General features: G+C 50.5%; 1 protein-coding gene and 1 long non-coding RNA gene across 4 annotated transcripts in view; one reads left to right on the top strand and one right to left on the bottom strand.

Moving 5' to 3' along the window:
- LOC142046567 (uncharacterized) overlaps positions 1-18,147 on the bottom strand; it is a 1,033,250-nt gene that overhangs the window by 201,213 nt on the left and 813,890 nt on the right. The window lies entirely within an intron of this gene.
- Positions 12,487-18,147, top strand: part of BACH2 (BACH transcriptional regulator 2) — a 296,392-nt gene continuing 290,731 nt past the window's right edge. For 2 of the 3 annotated variants that reach the window (XM_075063835.1, XM_075063834.1), the window contains exon 1: positions 12,631-13,158. The gene's annotated coding sequence lies outside the window, so the exon portion shown is untranslated. Of the gene's footprint in view, positions 13,159-18,147 lie in introns of all 3 variants that reach the window. The other variant, XM_075063833.1, reaches the window with a different exon arrangement.

Genomic DNA, 18,147 nt, shown 5'->3' with positions numbered 1-18,147 from the left:
TCCTCCTGTATTGAATCAAGTTGGGAGTTTGGTGGAACTGGGCCCGCCCTCTACTCTGGGTTCCCAGCCCAGGCCCTGTGGAATTGCAGCTGCTCTATAGTGCGTCTTGTAACCAGCTGCATAAACGCTACAATCCTGGGCTTATTTCCCATGGCCTCCTCCACACTTCTTTATCCTCACCAGAGGACCTTTCTCCTTGTTGTCTGATAATGCTTAGTACTCCTTAGTCCTCCAGGCGGCACAGGCCTGGCTCACTCTCAGCTCTTGTGCCTACTTGCTCCCAGCTCCCGACACACCACTTCTTTCTGGCTTCTTTCGCCCTGACTGGAGTGTGCGCCTTTCTAAACCCAGGTTGCCCTGATAGGCCTTGCTTGATTGGATGGCAGGTGATCTAGTCAGCTGCTTGCCTTAACTGGTTCTAGAGTTCCTGATACTCTAGTGCAGCCCCGGCTCTGGTCCCTCAGGGACAGAACCCTGCTTCTTGGGGCTGCAAGTGCTCCTCTTCCTGCTTGATCGCTCCGCTGTTAGAAGGAAAGAGGGAAGAGGCTTTTTACTCCCGATCCGAGATCCTAACGGCTATGCAGAGTACTCTGGGCGGGTCCCGCGGTCGGCCGGCGCGAACCAGACGGCTAGAGTGCCCCTCACTCTGGCCGAGTTTTCGGAGCCTCCGTTCGCAATGCCAGCCAATAAATTCGGCGATGGAGGGCTGCCATGGAGTTCTACGCTGTTTCTGGGAATCCTCGGCCCCGACCTGTCACGTCTGGCCGAGTCTTTGCAGAGCGGGGTCCTCCTCTCTTCAGATGCAGGCGAGACCGTGCTCACCTTATTTGCAAAGAAGGGTGGACCTCCGCCGCCTTACGGAAATGGCGTTCCCATCTCGCTCCTCAGCACGTATACAAATCATTGCAAAGCCCATCTCGTGGGCTAGAGTCTGTGCTGAGTGGACGTGGTTCCATCGCAGACAGACCTAACCGTCCCGGGCCGCCTGTCTTTGATAACTATGTATCTGGTCCGGGACCTTCTGGAATTAGGGTGTAGGGATGGTCTGTCTGTTCGCCTCTTTGTCCCGGATCAGGAGAAGGCGTCGACAGGATGGATCACGGGTATCTCTGCGGTACTCTGCGAGCCGTTCGCTTCAGACCCTGTTTTGTCGGGTTTCTCAGTGCTGTTACGCTTTCTGCGGAGGTGTCTTGGTCAGGTCAATGACCGCATGACTGAGCGGTCAGCTTCGGGCGGGTGAGATGCGGCGGGGGTTGCCCCCTTCTCGGGCAGCTGTACGCCCTGGCGATGGTAGCCTCCTTGTCTCCTCGCGGCGGTTGGACGGGGCTTGTGCTTGGGAGCCCGAGCTGCAGCTGGTCTTCTTGGCGTTACGCTGACGATGTGCTTCCTCGTGGTCCAGGACCGGGGGAACTTCTGGAGCGGGTGAAGGCTTGCAGGTGTATGTACTCGGCTGCCTCCTCCAACGGTGGTTACTGGGTCAAGAGCTCTGGCTGGTTGGTCGGGACGGGTGGAGGCGAAGTCTCCCATACGCGCTTCACGCCATCTGGTGGAGCGCGGGTCCTCTGCTCTATCTCACGTTTACTTTCATGCCACGCATCCGTCTCCGCCGTGAGAACTGGCGGTTTTTAGAGCGCAGGGGTGGCGGAGCGGCTCCGGAAATGGACGGTGGGACTACTCCGGTGCCTCTCCTTCGGGGGAGGGCACTGGTGCTAGTTAATCAACTGGTCCTGTCATCTTGGTATTACCGGCTCAACACCTGTTCCCAGCCTGGATTATCCTGGCCCACCTCTGGGCACATTTGGAGTTCTTTTTGGCAGGGACGCACTGGGGTCTCTGCGGGGTCCTCACCTGCCTGGAGGAGGGGGGCAGGGCTGAAGTGCTACGCATCAGGTCCGTGTCTCTTCCACCTCCAGTCCCTGCAGAGGCTCCGTATGGGTGCGGGTAGTCCTGGCGTGAGCGTACTGCGCCGCTTCTTCAGCCAGTTCCAGAGGCGCTCCGAACGACCGCAGCTCTGTTTACCTCCATACAGAGGGTCTTCCGCGAGACCTCTCCGGGCTGCGGTTCTTCTTCCAAGACCCCTCCGGACCTGGTAAGCTCTTTCACTGACCAGGTCGCCTGGCGGCACCGTGGGGGCCGACCTCTTCACCGCGAGCCCCTGCCTACACAATCCCCAGCTTTCGTGTGGCACGTTGGCGGCAGTCCCTCGCGCGGTGCCCGGAGGCTGGTTTGGCAGGAATCACCAGGGTTCGGAACCTCCTCGGAACTCGAGACCAGGGAGTTTGGCTCGGATTCCCTGACGCTCGCTCCAGCGCATGCATGCTCTCCAGGACTCGCATACTTCCCTGGCCGCTACTTAGGATGTGAGGCGCTTTAGCTTGCCTGCTGCTCGGGCTTACTCTCGACCGGGTCCTACGATAGGGCACGCCCTGCGCCACCCTCCATCCCGAGCCCCGTGGACTTTTTTATAGGGCCCCTGCCCTGTGACCCAATATGGGCCCCTCTACACCTTTCTCTGCCGAGCCGGCCTGACGATTTGCCAGCGTTTCATGTTTCCAGACCCGCCACGAAACATCTGTTACACGCTCGTGTCCACACCTTCAGCTACCTCACTCTCGCGGTCCGCCCCCTATTACCACAAATGGCAGGACCTCCTGCCCGACCTTCAAGGGGTGAGAATCGCGCCGGTGTGGCAGGCTGATCTACTCTGCCCCATCCAAGGTCCCGCCGTGAGGATGTCATTGGGGTGCTCCTCATGGGCCGGTGAGCACGGCGTAGTTTTACCTTGGCGCAGTGTTCACCCCGTGTCCAAACAGCCTCCTTTGTTGCGGTGGGGGGAGGGACCTGCGTTCACGTTATTGGGGCCAGGTTGCAGCCCTCTTTCCGGCTCCACTGCTGATATCTTTTGCGTGTTTGGTTTGCCTATTTTCCCCTCCCTTTTAGGTCTATACACTTCCCCATCCGTGGCCCCACGAAAGTCGCGGGATCTCCTTATTAACCTCCTCTTGGCCCTGGCCAAACTAGCCATCTAACACACCAGGGAAGGAGGTTGGCCGAGGGATGTTTCCTGTGACTGTAGAGCCTATTTCCGCTCTCTCTGTTCCATTCTCGTCCGAGGCGGGAGTTCCTTCTGAGCGGCATCCACTGGCTCCCTTGATGCCTTCGAGGAGCAGTGGGCATTGTCCGGGTTCTCTGGTCGGTGTCCATAGGTTCTTTAGTTTAGCCCTGACCTATCTTGATCTGTTTTTTCAGTATGTGTCCCATTTGTACTTACTTGTGCTCCAGACTGTCGGTCTTCCTTAGGCTGGGGGAGGGGTTTCCTGTTAGAAGTGCGGGCTTTGCGCCACCCCCCGATGGATGCCAAGGACGCTTCTGTTGCGAGGAGGAGGAGGGGTGCTCGCTGCTGTGCTGCTTGTTCTTGTGGGCACTGGGCTTGGCTTGCTGTTGCTGCTTGCTGCTGCTCTTGCTGTTCTGTTATGGCTGCCTCCCCTGGCTGGGGTAGACACCACCCCCACCCCCTCTCTCTATCAGCTTGCTGCTGGCTACGTAGATTTCTCCACCCTCTTGGGTTGCTGCTGTTATCCTCTACAAGCCTTGAGGAGGGGGGGGGTGCTGGCCTGCTTCAGAGAGATGGGGATGAGGGAACCGGCCTCTTGGCTGAGGCACTTTCTGAGCGGGGTCTTTCCTGGCTGGGGAACCAGCCTCCACCACCACCTGGTGCTGCTGGGATACTGTGGCAGTTGCTGTTTGTGTTGGGTGTCCGGAGGAGGAGGAGACGGAGGACGGACCGACCGCCCCGTCTGCTGGAGCACGTGACCACTTGGGGGGTAGTTACTCCTGGACTGCAGTTTTTGGTGGGGGGTTGGCTGTGTCGGCGACACCGGGGTGTGGCGTTTGGAGCTGCCCGGTCAGTCTGTTTTCCCTTATCGCGACGCCCACACCATCGTTGCGCCCTCCAACACCGCTGGTGTTTTCCTTTGCTTTGGACTCCTTCCCTCTGTTGGGATTTGAGCTGCTCGCCTACCCACCGCCACTTCATATTGGGCCTGCAGCGCGCGCCTATAATTGACCTTTTTGCACAGTGCTGTGGGCGCACCATCTTCCCCTCCCCCTTTTGGACTGCCCCTTCTTTTTTTTTGTCCGCCCACCTATTTCCTTTGCGGCCCTTTGCTAGTTCTGCCCAGCTGCAGCTTATTCCCCTTGGTCCCGTCTCCCTATTCCAGCTCGCCCTTCTCCCCCACCCTGTGCTTCCCCCAGCCTGATTGGTCCTCCCACCCTCGTCACCCACGCCTCTCCTGTGCGCTTGTGCCTTCCCCCGCATTTGGAGTTTCCATTGTTCACTTTGCACCCCCCTTGCCATTGTTCCCCCCCCCATGCAGCTGGAGGAAGCCGGAATTTCTCTGATCGGGCCTGGATCACCCTTCACCTAGTCTTGTACTCCGGGCCGCTTTAGGCCTTCCCTTTTTTTGGCACCCCCTCCTGCCTGCAGCCTAGTGGGGAGGTGTTGGTCGCTCTCTCCTTCCCCTCTTGTGTTTGTCCCCCTCCCGCTTCGTTTTATGGCTGGGGGGCGGGGCGGTGAGACACGTGATGTCCCCCCACTGCCTTTCTCACTACCCGTGTCACTGCCCAGCCATCCACCATCGACCGCCTTGCCGAGAAATCCTACCTCCGCGCTCCTGGCATTTGCGCGCGTGGTTACTGGGGGAAACCCGCTGCTGCCATGTCCCTCCTTCTTCCGCTTCGGGGGGAGCCCCCAGCCGGTTTTGAAGGGTCGGGGTGGAAGAAGGGTTAACGGCAGCCCTGGCCGCTAAAGACCGGCCCTCATGGACGGGGAATCTTGCTGCCTGCGGCCCCACTTCGGCTGCGGCTTCCTTCCGCGCTATTCCTCCACCAGCTAGTGTGGGGTCCTCCCCGGCCCAGGGCGTACGCACAGCTTGGCCCGGGCCCCCCCGCTGCGCGTGCTCCTCCCCGGACCACCGCTCCACATCTGAACAGCGGCCGGGCTCCCTTTCCCTTGACCAGGAGGCATGGCGGTCCGTTGCCTTCCTGGTGCGCCTCGCCCTCACGTGGAGACCTAGTGCGGGCCCGGTTGGCAAATGGTGGAATACCCACGCATTCTGTGGGCGCCTCCAAAATGTACGGGAGGTGGGTTCTTCTCTCGATCGGGGCGCCGCACAGGAGCGGTTATGGAGGGCCTAGGGTTAGGGGGGGTGGTTCGTCCCCTGGAACCGTGGAGACCTGGGTGGGGTCGTTGGTCTGACGTCCAGTCCCTCTTTCCTGCCCATGCGCCCTGTTGCCCGCCCTTTTCTGCCTTGGCCGCGCCATCTCCGGATATCAGCCCTCTCGACCTTGGGCTTGCAGGACCTCGCCCTCTCACCGTCACAGAGAAAAAAGGACCCCTCGAGCCCTCCGTCAGCTTCAACTTGCCCGCTGGAGCGTGTGACGGGAGTTGTCGACGGCGGTTCCCTTTGGTCCTCAGGGGCCCATACTGGGTCTGCATATCGACGCGGGGGGCCGGTCTACCTCTGGCGATGGGCACGGGTCGAGGCATTGCCCTTGGCCCAGCGGGAGAGGTCGGGGACCCTGAGTGCCTGGCACTGGTTTGCGGCCCTGTATCGCCGACCGCCTGGCTGCCCGGCACGAGCTTTGTGTCCTCCTCTTTCTCGGTCCATCGCTGTGGGAGGAGGTGCAGGGGGACTGCGGGCTGTGGACGAGGGGCTCATCCCAGGAGGGAAATTTTTTTTTCCTCACTTTGCTGTCACCCAACTGCCTCCCGGAGTCCCTGAGGCCATTGCCTTGCCCACGATCCGACCCCTGTTGCGCCCCGGTGATGCCATGGGAGGGCTGGTTCTTTAGTGGCAGGGGTAAGGGGAGGCGGCCCGGAAGGTCGAGCCTCGTTTTCCATCCTTCGGGATTTCGGGAGGGCCGGAAGGAGGAAGGGGAAGTGGCACCGATGACAGAGGCCTTCTGCTTTGCCCCTGATGACTTCCCATTCTGTTTTTTGTGCCGCTGGGAATCATGGCGCACGGAGGAGTAACGTTGCTCTCCGGGGTCCCTTTTCTGTGGAGCCCCGGGGAGCTCTCTCGCCCCGACGAGCGATCAGGCCCTTCCACCTCATACGCCCTCTGCGGTAGTGCCGGTTCGGTGGGTACTCATTCGCGGTGTAGCGAGGAGGGGCCTTTTGGAGGTGTGGGTTTATGTTGATATCCCTCCATCTATTGAGAGAGATCACAGGCCCTTGTGTTTTGCGCCGGGTACGCTGGGGGAGGACGACTCTTCGCGGCGGCCTTTGACTGAGGCGCTCACTCCATCCCCGGTCTCCGGTTCCCTTTCCTGCCCTCCTTCTGCTCCTGCCTGTCTGGGTGGGTCCCTGGAATTCTTATCCATCGACCCGGCTGGTTGCACCCTGTGGCGGGCGCGAGCCCTTGGGGCGGCCGTGCACAGCCGTGCGGGACCCGTGTTTCGCGGGGCGGTGTCTTCTTTGGGTGTGGAGGGCCCGCGGCCTCCTTCCTGGGTGGGGACTCACCATTTGACGAATTTTCTCTGGAATGCCCGGCGTTGCCGCAACGTGCCGCGGTGGCTGCGCCCACCAGAGTATAACAGAAGGAAGCAATTAGAGTAAGGAAAAACTAAGATTGGCTGACATGATTTAAGTTACCGCTTACAGGGCAGTTTGTCATTTTTCTCTATATTCTCTATCGAGAAATTGACAAAACCAGTAAAATTAAATCCTTTATACTAATTTATAATTTCACCACACTGTGGTCTGGGAAAGAAGATTTCATATTTTTTTACAGACTTTGGGGGATTCACAGCACTTCACTTTTGAACTTTTTAAAAATATATATGAAAAACGCCAAACCAATGGACATGGTATTAGTATTTCGCATCACCCTGGAGTCTCCTGCTTACATTTATTCAAACAGTATGTCATGCCACAACACTGACCACACAGAAATTTGAAGTTATGTATGTTTCTGGTGATTTCATTTCCCTCTGCCACTGTTCTCCCATGAACAGTTCCTGTCATAGCTGTGACAGACCAGGCAGTGGGGTACGGAGTCTGGTCCTATTGACATCCAGGAGGTGGGCGGGCACTTATAAAGGACTCCCCAGCCTCAGGGGAGGAGCCACAGGTCTGTGACACTAATGATTTTGTGGACAACAATGAAAAAACAGGAATCAGGAGTGAGGTCATAGGCCTAAACGAAGAGAACCTGATGGGGACACCGAGCAGAGAACCGGACAATGCCCACTGCTCCTCGAAGGCATCAAGGGAGCCAGGGATGCCGCTCAGAGGAATCTGCCGCGGTGCGTGAACAGATGGAGGAACGAAATAGGCTCTACAGTCACAGGAAATCCCGTCGGCCAACCTCCTTTCCTGGTGTGTAGATGGCTAGTTTGGCCAGGGCCAAGAGGAGGTTAATAAGGAGATCCCGGACTTCGTGGGGCCACGGATGGGGAGTGCATAGATAAAAAGGTGAGGGGAAAAGTGCAACCAAAAACGCAATAAGATATTCAAGAGGAGCCGGAAAAGGGCTGCAACCTGGCACACTCTAAATAATGTGAACCAGGGTCTCCGTCACACCGCAAAAGGGGCGTGTTTTGGGGACAGGGGTGAACCGCGCCAAGTACACGCCCGTGCTCACGACCCATGATGGAGCCCCAACTGACATCCCCCGGCGGGCCTTGGATGAGGGCAGAGTAGAAGCTGGCCCACCGGGGATTCACCCTTGAGAGGCGCAGGAGGTCCCGCCATTTGGTATGGGGGCGGGACGCGAGAGTGAGGTACTGAAGGGTGTGGAGCACGAGCGTGTAACAGATTGTTTCCGGGCGGCGGCCTGGAACAGAACCGCTGCAGATCGTGCAGCCGGCTTGCAGTGAAAGGGTGAGGGGCTGATTGGGTCCACAGGGCAGGGGCCCTATAAAAAAGTCCACGGGGCCTGAGATGGAGGGTGGGCAGGGCGTCCCTCTCGCAGGACCCGGTCGAGGTGAGCCCAAGCAGCAGGCGGTAAAGCGGCCTTCACATCCTGAAGTACGCACCAGGGAGTACGAGTCTGGAGAGCAGCATGCGCTGAGCGAGCGTCAGGGGATCCAGCCAGTCTCCCTGGTCGTAGTCCAGGAGGTCTCCAACCCTGGTGATTCCTGCCAAGATCAGCCTCTGGTGCACCGCGAGGGACTCCGCCACCTGCACACGAAGCTGGGATTGTGTGGCAGGGGCTCCGTGAGAGGTCGGCCCCACGGTGGCTGCCACCGACCTGGTTGTTAAAGAGGCTTCCAGGTCCGGAGGAGGTCTTGGAAGAAGACCGCAGCCCGGAGAGGTCTCGCGGAAGACCTCTTGGATGGAGGTAAAAGAGCTGCCACGACGAATCGGTGGTGTTGACCTTGATATATCTGGAGCAATGGAACAACTGGACAAAGCAAAGTCATACCTACAGTCTTACTGGTCAGATGAGGGACTTCAAAACGTTCTGAAGAGCGCACAGAAGTTGGCAGAGGAACTTCACACTGAAGCTATTTTCCCATCCATTCAAGAATACGAGAGCCACCAAAGAAGAAGACATTTTCATTATGAGGCACAGGATAATCTCATAAGCTACCCCAAAAAACAATTCAAAGTTGAATTCTTTAACCAGGTGCTAGATTGTGCAATACAGTCAGTTGAAGAATGTTTCATGCAGCTCAAGGAACACAGCAGTATATTTGGGATGTTGTATGATATTCCAAAACTCCTCTCTATACCTGAAGAAGACCTATACCAGCAGTGCAGGGCACTAGAGACAGTGTTAACACATGATGATGTGCACGATATTGATGAGAGTGATTTAGGTGCTGAACTGAAAGCCCTTTCAAGATACATTTCAGCAGGATCAACTCCAAAGGCTGTTCTGGAATATATGTGCACAAATAAGATGATCACTCTCTTTCCAAATGCTTTTGCTACTCTGTGCATACTTCTAACACTTCCTGTAACAGTTGCCAATGGAAAAATCACCACTTTGATTATTCAAACAGACAAAAATGCCAGTGTTTACTATGCAGACAAGAAAAGTGACATTTGCTGTTCAGGTGTTTGAAAGTTAAGTGTTACTTAAAATTTTTGAACAAGGCATTTTAAGTTGTTAGTTCTCCTTTATTGAGGTAGGTAGCAGAGCAGTACTATGAGAGGAGTAGAACAGAAAGAAGGCAGAATTGAGAACTTTAAAAGTTTTGGCCCAAGTGAGGGAGTATGGGCCAAAACCCCACCTCAGGTGCCAAAATGTTGTGGACCAGCCCTGCAGTCTCATTACTAGCATTATGTAGACTGAAAGCTAAATCACAAAATAATCAAAATACAATATAGGCGTTGTGAGAAATAACATAGTATTTGTGCAAAAAGTTATACCATGGTGGGCAACCTACGGCCCGCAGGCTGCATGCAGCCCATCAGGGTAAGCTGATTGTGGGCCACGAGACATTTTGTAGATGTTGACTGTCTGCAGGCACGGCCCCCTGCAGCCCGCAGTGGCCAATGGCTGGGACTGGAGAACCACGTTCACTGGGAGCTGCGTGGGGGCCATGCCTGCGAACAGTCAACATCCGCAAAATCTCTGGTGGCTCGCAATCAGCTTACCCTGATGGGCCACGTGTAGCCTGTGGGCTGCAGGTTGCCCACCACTGAATTATACTTTCCTATTTACCTCACTGTTTCATAATCATCACTGGCAGACTTTCCAGATTTTTAAATAGTAGGTTTTACAGTAAGACTGTATATTTTTTGGCTTTCAAATACAAATGGCCCTAATATAAACACTTCCTGAATGGTACACAAGGAATCCAAAACCCATCTTCCTTTAAAACTAGTTGTGTCTCATTTTTAAAGGTATTTAGGTGCCTAGTAGGATTTTTAAAAGCACTTAGGTGCCTAACTCCCATTAGGCTCCTAGTTCTCTTCATTTTGCACTGAATATTCACCCCAGTAGGCACAATCCTATTCTCACTGAAGTCAATGAAAGTTTTGCCAGAGACTAAAATGGAATGAAATATCAGGAACTCAAATTCCAAGTCACTTAATTAATGCTCACAGCTTTCAGTTTTATGTTTACTTTAAGTTACATTAGTATAGTCACCTTAAAATATCAACTGGTAAGCTAAATAGCAAATATTGTTCCTTTCAGAAACTTAATATATGGGCATAACTTCACAGGACAGTATACCTCTATCCCGATATAATGCGACCCAATATAACACGAATTTGGATATAACGCAGTAAAGCAGTGCTCCCGGGGGGCGGGGTAGGGGGCTGCGCACTCCGGTGGATCAAAGAAAATTCCATATAACGCGGTTTTGTCTGTAACACGGTAAGATTTTTTGGCTCCTGAGGACAGTGTTATATCGAGGTAGAGGTACATTATAGATGGCTTTAGTCTGGTGGTTTTAACCAGGCCAGAAGATGACTAAATTTCCCTTTTTCTAGATTTACTTTTCTTAAGTTACCACACTCAATTCAGCTTTGATTCACTCTGTGGCTGTATCTCTGAAAGTGCATGGTGTACTATGGAATATATCAAATTTCAAATTGGTGGCACTGGAGACATGTTGATTCCTGTCTGAAGCTCTCTGCAATGATGCTGAATGGCTAGTAACTTGGTAGCTTTATTTTTGTTTCTCATTCCTTTCAAATTATTTTTGTAGCTCCATGATAAATAAAACAATAAAGACAAACAAGGTCCCAATCTGGTAAACATTTAAGCACAGGAATAGTCTCGCTGAATACAACAGGATTTGTCATGTGCTTAAAGCTAAGCATGTGCATGTTTATATGCTTAAATTACACTTATGAACAAGATTTTACTTGAATAACACTCAAAAAGGAAATTTACAGTTGTGTGGCTTGATTCTCCATTTTCTTGCAGCTGATGTAGTCACTTGTACCTACGCAAAGTGGGTGTAAAATGCTACTAAATGAGAATGTTTGACACTCATTTTGCACAGCTGTTTATGATTACATAAAGTGCAAGACAGTGGAGAATCAATTGCAAAGCGATGACACTCCATACTGTATCCTGTGTAAAATGCTGGCAGTGGCAGTTACCTTGCATTAACTTGTTGTATTTGGAATGTATTTTGTGATTAATGAAGCATTGAAAATATAGCAGATATAATCATGGAAGGGAGCATCAGAAGTTCCTCTTCACTGAGAGCAGATGGAAGAGGGTGAAACTGTTCTTTTGCATTTTTTTCATTAAGTAAAAACTAGATAAGTGAGACAATGAAAACATCCAACAATCTGACAGAAAACAAAACATTAACAAATACCGAAATATTAATAATTACTAACTGTAGTTTTGTCGACTAAGTCAATATCACAATTCACTGCGAATTTTCTTAGGATCATCGTCTTTTCCAAGACCACTAACCCAATAAAATGTAAAAAACCGTAGTTATTTAAAGACCTGTCTTTAGAAAGATCCCCTCCTGTGGTCTCATTCTTAGCCTGGTGTGAGACATTTACCAGGTCACCTTTCTCTTCCTCAGAATACCTTTTTCTCAGGCTCATATCTTAGGCTTACCGAAGTCTATTCACCCATACTCACGGTAGTGGTGCTAGCTGTCATGATTTTAGATCTCATGATATTTGGCATTTTCCTTAATGTTCCAGGTGCTGGAATTAAGGAAAGGCATAACAATCTTTTTTTTTTTTTTTTAAGGAAGGTGCTAGACTCATGGTTGCACTTAACTTGCAAAAATGAATCAAGTGCACTCCAAAGACTCCAAAACCAGAAAGCAAAGAAAACCCCCACAATGTACTGTTTGTTTTTTAATCTCAGGATGTGTTTGCTAGTCTTATCATTTGGAGGGGCTGGTGCATGACCACAGCGCGCTGGCAATTGCATTGAGGACATGGTTTTCTTGGGGGGCAGGGGTTGTAGGCCAAGTGAAATATCGCTGGAATCAACATTTAGGATGCTGCCGTTGTTGTCACCGGGGTGGCGGCGGCTGCGGCGGCGATGGATTTCGTGCCAGGCCTACCTATTCTGAGGGCAGTTTTTGCAAAGCTGATGCGCCCCTGGTCATTCCCATCGCTTAATGCAAAACTCTGGCAGCCCCGTGGGCCTGAATCGCTGCTCCCATTGCGCTCCCCCAGCGCCAGGATCCTGCAGCACCTAGCTCCTCTGTGTGTGTGCGTGTGCGTGTTTCTTTAAGGGAGCAGAGCCCAGCCACACAACCGTGAGAGCAGCACCTCCCCGCCGCTGGCCGCGCGGCTCAGCACCGCTCCCGCCTCCTCCCCGCGGGGCTCTGCATCAGCAGCAAGCCCCCAACACGGAGAGCGAGGACTACAACTCCCGGCCTGCCCCTCGGCCGGGCGCGAGCACAACAGGGAGGCCGCCGGGAGAAGACGCTGGAGACTGCGAGTGAGAAAGAGACACAGACTGGCTCGCTGAGAACGCTGGAGAGGGAGGTGCGCGTGCGCCTGGGCGCTGGGATGCCGGCGAAGCCGCTATTCGTGGAGCGGCGCTATGCTTGTTTCTGCGCGAAGGCGTCCCAGCCGCCGAGGGAGAGGGCGCTACGCGGTTTACGTAGCGTTATTGTGAATGGGAAAGGCGGGCGGTGGAGGAAGAGAAGGAGGAGGAGGAGGCGGGAGGGGGAATGATGTCAGCCTGCGAATGTCAACAATGTAGCGATTGAGGGGAGTAGGCGGCGTTCCATTGGGGAGAGCGCGAGCCACGGGGAGAGTGTAACCAACAGAACGGGGGCAGCCGCCGCCGCCGCAGCAGCAGCGACACGCCGCCGGGCTGCGAAGGCACCGAGCTGCCATCGCCTTGTGCAGCCGCCGCCGCCGGTCCCGAGTGCAGCAGCAGCGTAGCGATTCCTGTGCGACTCCCCCTCCCCACGCCCCCTCCCCTGCTGCAGCCTTTCCCCCTCCTCCTGCTGCTCCCCGTCCCCTCCCTCTATTTTTCTCTGCAAAGACTTTGGAGGCAGCTGGGTTTTAAGCCATCGACATGTGAGGTGCGTCTCCGCGGGTGCACATTCCTAACCGCAGAAAATAACCCTCCCCCTCCATCATCAGCAAATCCAGCCCCCACCCCACCCCCCTCCACGTCCCACTCTGCCCCGAGCCCCAGCGGGCTGGGGAGGCTGCAACGAAAGGGGAAGGATCAAAAGTTGCTGGCGAAGAAGGTGAGTCCCCTTTTCGCGGCTCTTTACCCCGGGGAATGATGGAGATGAAGTTTGGTGTGTGTGCAGCTGGGAGGGGGGGCGGAGAAGGGGCGGATTTTCTCCGAGCCAGCTGCTGCGGGGGCATATTTAAAAACAAGCCCGGTTCGCAGGAGGGCGAACAGTAATTTCTAAAAGTAGGAACCAACCACAGAAACATTGCGTAACTGAAAGTGTGTAAAAGGATCTGAAGTGTGTGTGTGTGCGCGTGAGAGAGTGAGTCCAGCTCGGCTGTTTGTTGCTGGCCGGTACTAGCTTAGCTTGACGCTTAGGGACCACCGCAAAGGGTGCCTTTTATGGGCGTTATGGTGGGATGAAGGAGGAGCAGAGATGATGGTCAGCCCGCAGTTGCTTTAGTGTGCGCGCCAGAGGAAAGTGTAGATGGTTTATTGCATGCATGGTGATGGGTGTTTTGAGTAAGCAGGAGGAGGAGCGCAAGAGTAGTAAGTCAGGCACGGGGGCTCTTGTTTTGTACGAGCGGAGGAAAGCAGCTGTCAGATTTCGAGGCCTTTTTAACGAGCAGCGAGAGGAGGGGGGGTGAGGCGAAGACACCTTGTCTACCCCCTCCTCATTTCCCCTTCGCATTGTTTATTTGGGCATTTTAGCTCTTTTGCGCTACGGCGACTGCCTCGATCTTTCTTAAAAAAGGAGAACCCTCCCACATGGTTTGCGATGCATTTGTTGGATCCAAGCCCCCCGGCGAGCAAAGAATGCCTAGGTTAACATAAAGCGAGGAGGGTGCTGCTAAAAAGCAAAGCAATCGGGATTGCATTGCCCTTTGGGTTCCTTGCACGCTTCCCTTAAGCAGTGTGACAGAGTGTGAATTTTTGTCCTTGCTGGGTGGCTAAATACTTCCTGCCAGACCCCCCTTTACAGCCACTCTGTATGTAAAGCTCTTCTCATCAACCCGACTCCACCTCCCCCTTTCCTTTGATGGGGTTTTGTGTTCGGGATCTTATGTGTATCGCGACGTGAAACAGTTCAGTTCCCGAATTTCTCCCACTTTCCCCTTCGGGTGAGTGGTCACGTTGCTGTGTTTTGCAGTGGAGGGATGTTGTGGGGTGGGTGCAGTTTCGAAGTTACTGCCCCATGAAAGAGAGTCCTTTCTGTAGCTTGCTTGCTTGCTTCTGTGGCTTTTCTTTAAGAGTGGCTCAGCTATTTCATTAAACACCTGCATGGGCTTATTGGTCACACTCACTGGTAAAATGCCTGGGTGTGCTTGGGGTTCCAACCCAGACTTCAGGCTAGTTTGTAACTTACTGCAAGTTGTTGCCAAACAGTGTAGTTGCTCAGTGTGTGTAACAGCCTGCAAAATAATTTTATTATTGGCAGTGTGCTTGTGGTAAAGGAGAACCAATTTTAATAGTTTCTGGCAAGCATCAGATCATTTCTTCATTTCTCAGATGACATCTTTTTGCTCCAGAGTGGTTTTTCTGTTAATTTCATCTGTTGAATGTATTAAACAAAAAGAGCTAACTAATTTCTTTCCTACCTAATAGGGTCTGCAAAGAAGATAGTGCTTATTGAGAGATGACGCTTCCCCTTTCCCACTCTGTTTGGAGTAAAATTAGAGAGCAAGGGTAACTCTGATAACAGTTTTCTCAGATCATTAAAATATAACATGTAGGCAAGGCCGTTAGCTGCAAAAGCTCTGGCTGTCATGAAAGAAGCTAAGTGTGAAATCATGCCTCTCCTTTTGTGGAACAGGCTATTTTTATAATACAGCGGGTGTCTTGCTTAAAATGCTTCAGTTATTGTGAGATCATCATACCCTTATTACTGAAGCCCTGGCCGCTGTGGAGTAAACTGCATTTTTCATTCTTTAAGGTAATAATGAACGTGAGACAGAAATGGCACCCATCAGACTTTAGTATCTAAAAAGATTGCTAAATTATAGTGTTGCTGTTTGCTCTGCTGTAGATGAACATTTGTCAGTGTTTTAATGATAAAAATCCATTTTTGAGACTTCATCATTGTCATAAAATTTGTATGCGTTATAGCGTGGTATTTTAGGTCCTGAGTGGAGAGCATGTATTTTTATATCTTCTTTTTTGGAGTAGGTAGATTTGTATGAGATTTTTGTTTTAGCTACATGTAAGTGTGTAATTTCGAGGTGGTGGATTATTTGGTGTAGTTTACTTGTATTATTTGACAATTGTTTGTATAAGGGGAAAATGAAATTTTGGGTAGGAAATGGAATAATTGCTTTTCATACATTTGAATAGAATAAAATGGCTAAGGAAGTATGTTAAGTATTTAACTACAGGGCTTGTGTAGTAACATTTTATTAATAACGTTTTGGAAGGCACTTCAATGTGTAAGTGAAAAGCTAAATTCTGCTTCAGATGAGTGCATATTCTTCTGAAATTCAAGATTGACTTGTGTGGACCCCTCACTGTAGTTGTATCTCAGTGCCCATGTAGCAGGTAGACTGGCATAGTACTTCATTGTAGTATCATGGATACGTGCTTTTAAATATTGGTGTTCTCTTCACACTTAACCATCTAACTCCAAAGATTGATTTGAAGGCGTTGGACATTATGCATCAAAATCAGTTACGCAAAGTGGAAGGAAATCTTGTCTAATAGTAAGAGCAGATGATAAAGAATCAGAATTTCAAGTTTCTATTTCTAGCTTTTTCACTTTCCAGCTTTGAGGTATTGGGCAAACCACTTACCCAAGGTGTGCATCAGTTGACCAAATTGTAAAAAGAGCAGGATAGCAATATTACTAATGAAAAGTTCTGTAGAAGCACAAGTAGTGTTAAGATCTAAAATTAGACAACATTGCATTTTTTGTAATATGTACTAACATGCGTTTTTAAATGGCAGACAGCAATGAGTACTGGGAGGAGGGTGTACACAACAGACTATTGGGTGATATACTCCAAAATATGCGTTTAATAAAATCCTGATTAGTCAATTGTTGGCAATGGTTTATATCTCATATAACTTTAAAAAGCAGGAAATTCAGTGGTAGGGCTAATGTTTCTGGTTGCATCCTAGCACAGAAGCACATGGGACTTCCGTTAGAATTAATGGAATTTATATGTGTAAACAGAATAGACCCCAGATACCATGATGATAACCCTCTCTCCCCCCGACCTCTTTGCTTTCAACCATAGTACCTTAGCGCTGAGGAGAAAATTTGCAAACTATAGCGTGCTGTACACTAGGAATAACGTATATTGCTGACTGAGAGTAATGGCCCAAATCCAGATAAATAGGAGTATCATGTTGATGCCTAAATATTCTTAATATGAAAATGTTTTGACATTGTAGGCGGCCTTGGAGACCCATTGACATTAATGAGGTTTAGTACAATCTCCATGCTGCACAGTGGTCTGTGCATCTCTTCATGTACGCACATAATTAATGACAGTGGGAGAGATGAAACCGAACACCTATGTATGTGATATGTAGTATGGAATGTGTAATAGTAATTGCCCATATTTAGTTATTTAAAAACCTCAATAGCTTGGCTGTTAAGTAAAATAGCTAGTCTTCTTTACAGGTTGCAGTATTTGTCGGACTAGCTTTTCATAAGAATAGCCATACTGGGTCATACCAATGGTCTATCTAGCCCAGTATCCTGTCTTCCAACATTGGCTGATGCATGATGCTTCTGAGGGAATGAACAGAGCTGAGTATTTTATCGAGTGATCTATCTCCTGTTGTCCAGTCTCAGCTTCTGGTAGTGAGAGGCTTGGGGACATCCAGGGCATGGGGTTACATCTTTGACCATCTTGGCTAATATCTGTTGAGGCTTACTCTACAAATATCTGAAACCATGAAACACAGTCATAATGACTTCCTCATTATTTTTTAAATCCCATTCCCCAAAAGAATAAAGAGGAATACTTTCTCCTTACGTGTCCATGATATTCATTCATTTCAACAGGACTTTACTCATGCACAGGGTGAGACAAGACCTTTAAAAGTGCATCTGGGATGAAAAATTGTCCAGTTTCAGCTTGATGGATGTTTAAAACATCTAAAAATGGGTTGTATAGTAGTATATGACAGGTCCTAACTAGGCTCTTCAGTAGTGATTACATTTTTTATACAAGAGTGTGAATAGATGATTTCTTAGAACTGCATATACTACAGGTGTGTTTGTGGGGAATCTCTTTTCCTTTTCTAATTCAGATGGTCCAAATGCATTTTACACTGTCCTCTAATTGTATGCAAAGCCCTGCTCTCCTTGTAAGAGTGTCCACTCTTATTCAAAAATGCAGTCAAAAATAATTTTTCTTCATTTACAAGCTGACTTCTGTGTCTTTTGTGTGTTGCACATGTGACTTGCATTCTAACAAGCACATTATCACATCCTCAAGTACAGATTTATGTTCACTTTGGGTGTGGTGTATAATGTAGGGCTTGTGTATAACTTGTTTCCGAGTTGGAATAAAGGGCATATACATTGCATTTTGTTGATGTAGTAAAGAAAAATTGGACTCATTTCTAATGAGAAATGCCAGCTTTCTTTAAAAGTCTGAGTGATTTTGTTTCTCCATTACAATCAGTTTAGGAGAATGTGGCAGATTCTTTGAAGATACTGCAATTCTCCACTAAGATTTGAATAGGTTTTTAAATGAGTATATTATTGCGGTTGAGTGAACAATGACTCCCTACCTCTAAGTCTACCAGTGATTTGCCAGGATAGTGTTCAAAATGCTTACTCATTTTTTTACAAAAACTGGTCACCATTGGTTCAGCCAGAAGATATTAACCTTGGCAGCTGTCTGAATAATAAGTACACATTTGAAGCTTGCATCAGGAAATGTATGTCTCTATAGCCAGCTGAGTTGCAGTGTACTCATTCTGCTTTTTAGTTAGGCCGAAACATCTTTGTAGTGTGTTGAACAGTGCGATACTTACTCTGCCTTTATTGGACTTTAAATTATAATTTAAGCAAAATCAAGCAGTGAAATGCATACGAATTTGTGTGACC

Source organism: Chelonoidis abingdonii, chromosome 3 (genome assembly GCF_003597395.2).
Source record: "Chelonoidis abingdonii isolate Lonesome George chromosome 3, CheloAbing_2.0, whole genome shotgun sequence".
NCBI lineage: Eukaryota > Metazoa > Chordata > Testudines > Testudinidae > Chelonoidis > Chelonoidis abingdonii.
The sequence above is the reverse complement of the archived record's forward strand: the minus strand, read 5'-3'. Positions and strand labels throughout refer to the sequence as shown.